General features: G+C 42.1%; 1 long non-coding RNA gene across 1 annotated transcript; it reads left to right on the top strand.

Moving 5' to 3' along the window:
* Nucleotides 1-241: 241 nt before the first annotated feature.
* Nucleotides 242-2,222, top strand: LOC104438094. The gene is made up of 2 exons (XR_005547909.1): nt 242-771; nt 2,030-2,222. It is a non-coding gene; the product is annotated as an uncharacterized LOC104438094 (long non-coding RNA).
* The last annotated feature ends 6,166 nt before the right edge of the window (nt 2,223-8,388 follow it).

Genomic DNA, 8,388 nt, shown 5'->3' with positions numbered 1-8,388 from the left:
TTAAGTTGGTTCTACGGTCAAGTGAAGATATGAATTGAAGTGTGGTGACATTGGATTAATTTTATGAACTTCAATTGGACTCAATTGGAAGAGAATTGAATGGAATTGGAGAAATTAGTGTACAAGAATTGGACCCATGAAAATGGAATTGGGCCCGTTGGAAGATGTTGTGGAGGATTGGGTGAGTGGAGTGTGATGTCGCACCCATGGTCGTGGTGGGGCGATTTGTTGGATTAAAGAAAAGGGAAAAAGGAAAAGAAATTGGCCTCCCTTCTTCTCTCTCCTCCCTCTCTTCTTCCTCTCCCGTGCGATTCCTCCATGGTTGGTGTGCGAAGACCAGAAAAATTGCAGAGGAAGAAGCCGAAGCAGCCCCTCGCCGTCCGCCTCCTTCGCCGCTCGTCGCCCGTCACCGGAGCTCGCCGCTCGTTGCCGTCGCGCCGCTGCTCTTCCAACGTTCGCCGTCGTCCTCGCTCGTCTTCACGTTTAGGAGGCTGTCCGACCAGCCTAGGTCACGAATCAGCCACCGTGAGCCGCCGTGCGCCCCCGCCTTAGCCCGTCGGAGCTTCGTTTTGCCTCCGCCGCCCTTGGCCGCCCGAACCGGCGCCGGACCTGCTCCCTCTCGGCCCCGATCAGCAACCCAGAAAATGGGTATGGCAGCCCGGTTTTGACCCGTTTTGGCCGTCTTCCCGAGCTCGGATGCTCGGCCCGCTTTGAGGAAAGTCGATCCTCGCGTCGTCCCCGTCGTTTTGGTCCGCTCGGCTCGCTAATCCGGTGAGTTTAGCTCACTAAATCTTGATTAGACGGTTAATGATGCCCTAAGTGTGCTTAGTCTAAGTTAAGTAAGTTTAGGTGGTTAGATTAGTTTATTTGGTTGATGATTATATTAAGATGCTTAATTAAGTTAAAGTGTGTTTAGTTTAAAGTTAAGTATGTTTATTTTAATATAAAGCCTTGATGTGACATAATAGGGTTTTACTTTTGAATTATTTAATGATTTCGAATTCTGGAATTTATAATATTATATTATATTCTGAAATTATTAAAACATTAATTTAAAAAAAAATGGAAAAATTATTTTTGACCCCGATTTTAGAATTTCGTGCCCCGATCGCTGCGGTGTAATCGGATTTTGAAATTGATGAATGGATATTATAAATTGAGCGTGGATCGTGAAAAATATGGATATTATTATTATATTAATTTTCGGAATAAATTTAGTTATTTAATAAATTCCGAAAATTATTTTGGGACCCTAAATTCTCAGAATTTTGTGCTTGATCGCTGCAAAGTATTCAGATTTTGAATTTGATGATTAGATATTCAAATTGAGTGATGATTGGTGCAATTAATTATCTAATTGTTGTGTGCTGGTTGAAAGACTCGGGTCGCAGTAGTGGCTAGGCCGACTGGATCCTTATTCTATAGAAATGCCGTCAGGAGAGTGACGTGGCTCGGGTCGCAGTAGTGGCTTGGCCGACTGGACCTTTGTTCTTATAGAATGCCGTCAGGAGAGTGACGTGGCTCGGGTCGCAGTAGTGGCTTGGCCGACTGGACCTTTGTTCTTATAGAAATGCCGTCAGGAGAGTGACGTGGCTCGGGTCGCAGTAGTGGCTTGGCCGACTGGACCTTTGTTCTTCTAGAAAAGCTGTCAGGAGAGTGACGTGGCTCGGGTCGCAGTAGTGGCTAGGCCGATTGGACCTTTATTCTTCTAGAAATGCCGTAATGTTAGTAGATAGCCGACCTGCGAGTAGGCTATGCCCTTGTGTGGCAGTGAATGATAATTGGAATGCGTGCTGAGTGCGATTATGATTTATATGAAAGTGATGGCTTTCCAATTGTTTGAATTATTATTACTACCTGAGATTGTGTGATATAAATTGTGCTAATCTGCAGGAAGGAATTAAGACGAGGTAAGTCTTCTGTGTGACGTGGCTAGGCCACCCGGGGTGTATTTTCTTTCTAATAGGGGTTTGGGGGGTTGAACTTGCTGAGACATCGTCTCATCCCGGTTGTGGGATTAAAATTTCAGGTGCCTAGATGGCGGTCGTGGAGGACCCGAAGCCCTAAGTCTGGAAAGGTGGAGATTGAAGTATCAGTGAACGTGTCCTGCTAGTTGGTTTTAGGATGGTTCCCCTTTTGTCGAGCTGGTCTATTTTGTAGACAGTCCAGAGTTGTATTTAAACCTATGTGTTTGGTATTGTGATTGATTGCCTGCTTTTCTATCCCAAGTTAAATTTTGTCAGGGGATTTGTTTCGCTTCCGCATGAGTAATAAAATGAATGGGTCGGCGACACTACCTGGGAATGTCGCATTTGATCGACCGTAGTGGGATGTGCGCGTGCTCAGGGTTCGGGGCGTGACATCACCGTTTAAGTGGTATCAGAGCATGGTCTGTGTATGGAGTGATAAGGTGCGATGAGTCATGGGATAGTTAGTAGGAAAGGCTTTTAATATGCTGATGCATGTGGTTGATAGTTGATTGGTAGTATGTTTGTGGGGTCACTCAAATTCTAACCTGGTGTTGGAATCGGAAAACAGGTATCTATATAGAGTCTGTAGCATGAGTGACCAGGAGTGGAGAACTCCTTGGAGAAGGTTGGTAGGACCTATACCTCGGGGTAGGATGCTGACAAGAGTCGGTACCCGAGGTAGAGCGCAGGCTTAGACCAGCGCGAGTGTGAGAGTACCGCCGCAAGTCGGTACTGAGAGTGTTATAGCACCGAATGATCCTAGGTTTGTCGGGATTGTTCAGGCGCTAATGTTCCTTGGAAGCTCGTTGGGTCAGTAAGCTCAGGATCGAGCCGCCGCTGTTGCCGTTGTTTCTACTACTGCCAGTGTTTTGACCGCTGTTGTTGTTGCGCCTGTTGAGGCCTAATTTGGAGTTGTAATCGAGGATCAAGTCTTCGTATCTGAGTCAAGGTTTAGTTTAGACAGAGATGAAAATCGGTTGGGGAGAAAGGCCGATGTCAGAAGAAAGATGCCCTGTTTCATCCAACCGGAAGAGTAGAGTTGGAAAGTCAGTGCTCAACTCGATCGATGCGTGTCATGTCTGTAAGAAAAGACATGGATCTGTTCCGTGCTGTAAGAGGGAAAGGACTTGTTACAGGTGTCGCCAATAAAGCCATTTGATCAAAGATGGCTCGTATAGATGGATGGAACTATAGCTGTTTATGCATCGTCGTTGATAAGACAGAACAGGGGAAACATGCTACGGGACATTTAGTGGGGTACTTGGAACAGACCCCAGTGCAAGGAATGGTGCATGATGTTCCTTGATGGGAAGTAGACGACTCACCGATTGTGTGCTGAGTTGTGGAAAAAGAGAGTGAGTCAGCCCAATGTCAGAGTAAAAAGAGAGCACGCTTGAATATGGCCAGCACGATCATTGGGTTAGGAATTGTCCGCGTAAGTCCATGAGAGCGTAAGTACCGTTCTTTCGAGATAGGACGCCACTAGGATGGCTAGAAGAGCATGAATGGGTCGACCATGCATTAGTCAAGGGGAAAATGTTCTTGAGGGAATTTTATCATAGTAGTGCAGCAGAATTTTCGATGAAAGTTGTAGGATCTTTGTTGTGGTAATAAAGTGATAGAAAGATGGATCTCTGACTATAGTTGTACCTGATGGGTTTGCTTATGTATGACTTGGAAGTCATTTATGAAAAGGTTTGGCTCGAGGAGCTCTCTGCTGTTATGAATCGTGGCAGTGATATAATTCAGTTTGTTTAGTTAGCGTATGAAAGTTTTGAATTACTGAAAGTTAGAAAGGACCTTCGATCCCTGTTATTCGTCACCGAAGATGACTTGGTTCAGGTTGTTGGTTATCGAACCTACATGTCAACTGAAGTGGATGCATTAGTTGAGGGGCCGAATATGAAGATCATAATCGTGGTACAAGAGTTTTCTAAAGTATTTTATGCAGAATTGCCAGGTTTGTTGTTGGAAAGAGAAATAGAGTTCATGATTGAATTAGCACCCGGAACAGAGCCAGTCCCTAAGGCTCCTTACCGGATGGTGTTACCCGAGTTAAAAGAATTGAAGGCGTAGATGCAGGAAGTGTTGGAAGTGTTGGATAAGGGATTCATACTTTCCAGTGCATCACCTTGGGGAGCACCCGTTCTAATCGTGAAGAAGAAAGTTGGTTCGTTGTGTTTGTACATCGATGTCCCTCAAAGTAGATTGGAGGTCATGGTATCATTAGTTGAGGATAAGGAAAAAGGGACACACCGAAGTTAGCATCTCGTACTCAATATGGCAGTTATGAGTTCGCTGTAATACCGTATGGTTTGATGGACACCATAGCTATTTGTTTGGGTCTAATGAGCAGAATGTTTAAGGGTACTTGAATCAGTCTTGATCGTGTTCATTGAAGTTATCCTAGTGTGTTCAAAGAGTATTGAGGAGCACGAGAGACATTAGAAGATGATACTTCAGACCTTGAGGACTCTTCAATTTTATACTAAGTTTAGCAAGTGTGAGTTTTGGATGACTCGTGTTGCGCTCCTAGGTCACGCGATTTCAGGCGAAGAAATCTCCGTAGACCCTGTCCAAGATTGAAGCAGTGAACAGTTGGCCGAGATTGACTATAGTGACAGAGATTAGAAGTTTATGAGGATTAGCAGGATATTACAGAAGTTTTATGGAAGGGTTTTCCGCGTCAGCGTTGCAGTTGATTCGACTACTGAGGAAGTAAGAAAAGTTCGTGTGGACAGGTAAATGCAAGTGTAGTTTTCAAGAGCTTAAGCAAGAGCTAACTACCGCACATGTGCTAACTGTTCCATTTGGTCCAAGAGGGTTGAGATCTACAGTGACACGTCGTTTAAGGGATTGGGTTATGTGTTGATACAGCATGATAGAGTTGTTGCATATGCGTCCTGTCAGTTGAGGCCTTAGGAGTTGAATATGAGATGGCGTTGCTGGATGGAACTCATTAAGGATTATGACCACGATATTTTCTATCACTCTAGAAAGGTGAGCAAAGTCGCAGATGCACTGAGTCGAGAGTCCTTAGTTGTATAGTTGGCACTCATTTGAGGAAGTCTGAAAATTCAGTTTTTCAAATCTAAGGTATGCCACCTTGGATCTTATTTGAGGAAGTCTGAAATTCAGTTTTCAAATCTAAGGTATGCCACCTTTTTATAAGGTAAAACCCATTTTGGCCCATCTCATACCATGCCTCAGCGCCTTACTCCATAATCAGAGCAATGCATCACAATCATTCACATGTATTCCAATTATTACGACCCTCGTCACGGCCAACACACAAGTTGGCAGTCTTCCAACATGATCGGGCATCATGGACATGGGTTTCATCTAGAACCCCGCCTGGAGACGGCATACCAAGGAGCATCGATTCGGCTCGATCACGACTCAGATTCGAACCCCGTCGGGCATCCGATAAACATCAAATATTGTCCCTAAACTCCTATTGGGTGACGAGTTCAATTAAGTGATCACACAAGCATGCCAACACTTAAGCCAATTTTTATCTACCGTCAATTAGCCTAGTGTAAAAGTTTGTGCTTAAATATCAAATCTCAGAAAATCTTTACATTTAAAAATTCTAGTAAAATAATCACGTGTGGTCACGTACTTAAAATCAACCTGCCAAAATTTGCATGCTTTCATTTTAAAACCTCATTGCCTCATTTAGCACGTAAAACACAGTGTCCAAGCACGACACCTCAAGGTTTGCCATTTTCTTTTCAAATAAAAGTTCTTTGAAAATAACATTTAAACTCATGATTTGGGCAACCAACAACATGGCATTACAAACTCAAACGGTCATAATTATGTATAATTTCACCCAATAAATCAAGCATAAAATTCTACTTAATGCCTAAACCATCATTAATTTCCACTAATCGAGATTAATTAGCACTAACACGTGATTAATTAAGTTAATGGTGATTAGTTACATGCGTGGTTAGGTCGAGTTCTCGGGCTCATCCCACTTCTAGGTTGGTTGGTGCGGCAGTGGAATGAGATTAAACACGGTGTTTCTGTTGCTTGAAAATAGCTCCTTTTTTAATTCCTATTAAACACATGTAACTTGCCTCAGAGAAACACATAATTCGAAATGATTTTCTATAGCTTTTTTTCCTTTTTAAATGTTCCTGACCAATTCATATCCTCTAGGTCAAATTAAATTAGGCCTGCGCCAGTAGACCTATTCATGGGTATAACCGCCCACATAGTCCAATGGCCCGAAAAGCATTTTTCGGAAAGAGGGTTGGACAATATTTATTTAATTATAAGCCCAGTCTAGTAGCTTAGCCCGAAAAATTGTTCGTAGTACTTTCTGCGACGGGCGCGCTTAGGAATAATATAAGCAGGCCTGATAAGGTGTGGGCTTGACCAATGACCACCCATCTCTGCTCTGCCACTATCCTCAAATTTTACTCTCGGTTAGCTTTCAATTTAATTTCGACATTAATTGTCTTAAGTGATGGCAATTGAGAACGGGACGGATCCAATGTGGATTGTTACTACATGAGACCTTCTAGAAAAAAATATTTTTTTGGCTGAAATGACATCATTTTTAGCTAGCTTAATCAAGAGTTACAATGCCATCAGATCACGCATGGCTAAAATTAGGCAAAATAGAGTATTTTAAGTAGAATAGGAACGACTTTGCTAGCGCGTCGCCATGCGACAACACGAAGGACAGTTCACAGCAGAAGAGGACCAAGTGTCGATGGAGAGTAAATTTGGGATAATGGTACCACTTTGAGGTTTCTATGCATTGAAAAACTATTTTAGGTTAATTTGTCCAAGTAATACCATATTAGGATTTCCTATGTAATTAGCCCTCACCAATAATTATGCATCAGCCGTCATATTCTGTTTAATTATGTACTTTTTAGAGGACGATGGATACGAATAATCAAATACTGGAATATGTATACTTCACATATATAGGCCACCTCCCAATGGGAAGTACTGAGAAGTACATAAACCCAAAAAGATCGCCGTGCCATTGAGCCTTCACGTTAGGCAAGGCCTATTATGGCCCAAACGTAATAAGTTGGGCCCAACTCAATTCCGCACTTAAAAAGTGCAGCATTTGGTCTACTTTCACAAAATAGTAATTCACTAGTTGACGTACAAAACGATTGAGATTACAATGGCTGAAGACAGTATTAATTGGAAAACAGTCCTTTTCGAAAAATGGACACGTCGAATCAATTTAGCTGGCTTGTCTAAATATAGCCAAACTCCAGTCCGCCCAATTGTGTAGTTTGGCTTCTTCTCTTGCATTGGAAGCTTGTGAGTATTCAAAATCAAATTGTCAACAGCCTTCATCCAACAGTCAACAGAGCCCACGCACGTGCGAGAGAGAGAGAGAGAGAGAGAGAGAGAGAGAGAGAGAGAGAGAGATTGCGACGTCCTCTGAATACATGTCCTGAGTCCCTACCTGAACAAATTACATTAAATGGTATGAGTTTGAAATGGACTGGACTATAATTAGATCCAATTGTGACGATGGGTTTGATTCGTATCCATCTTGCTGTCATCTCACATTCAAATGATCAAGCATGACAGATGATGGGTCCTTAGATCGTGTTGGCTATGAATTTCATTATGAGACACTATTATTGAGACTGGGATGAATATGAGGTGGGCACAACAAGAATTGTCGGCTCAAGCAAGATTTTTTCTCAATGAGAACAAACAAGTTATTAACTTTGATTATCAATGGAACAAATGGACTTACTAGCAGAACTAGTCGCCAAATTGTGATTTGTCTTTTTGTTGAAAGTCAAAAAATAGAACTCTAGTCATTTTCCATTGTTTTTCTCCTTTTCACATGCATGGTTAGAAATTCTTGGGGTAATCAATTTTTGAATGGTCAGGTTCTGAATTAATGGGACTGGTCCCCCATTCTTTGGAACTAGGAACCTAATCATCTGATCTTGCAACTGAACTGGATCAAACCTATAAATCTGATCTAGTTTCCAGGTGCTATTCACGTGTTTGTTGTCATTTACATGCTAAGCAAAATAATTTTTGGTGTATATATAAATTCTATAAAAGATTGATGTTGCCCATAAGTCTTCTCATGGTGCGTCTTACTATAAAATCAACACGGACTGCCGATCAAATTGGGAATTGACGGATGTCACCTTCTTGGAATATGAATCAACCAATCCTAGTTCATTAATTGCCTGAATCATGTTTTTGTGATATTAAATATGTCTAAGGTTGCATTTCGTAGGTTAGACGTAGACCGAAAATCCTAGTTCTTTAATTGCTTGAAGAATGTCATGTTTTTTGTGCTATTAAAGTTATCTTAGGTTGTATTTGTTGGTTAGACGTAAACCGGAATAGAGTATCATAAAAAATGAAGCGGACATGAATAAGGATCGAGGTCAGTTTTAAGTAAGAA

Source organism: Eucalyptus grandis, chromosome 11, assembly GCF_016545825.1.
Source record: "Eucalyptus grandis isolate ANBG69807.140 chromosome 11, ASM1654582v1, whole genome shotgun sequence".
NCBI classification, from domain to species: domain Eukaryota; kingdom Viridiplantae; phylum Streptophyta; class Magnoliopsida; order Myrtales; family Myrtaceae; genus Eucalyptus; species Eucalyptus grandis.
The sequence above is the reverse complement of the archived record's forward strand: the minus strand, read 5'-3'. Positions and strand labels throughout refer to the sequence as shown.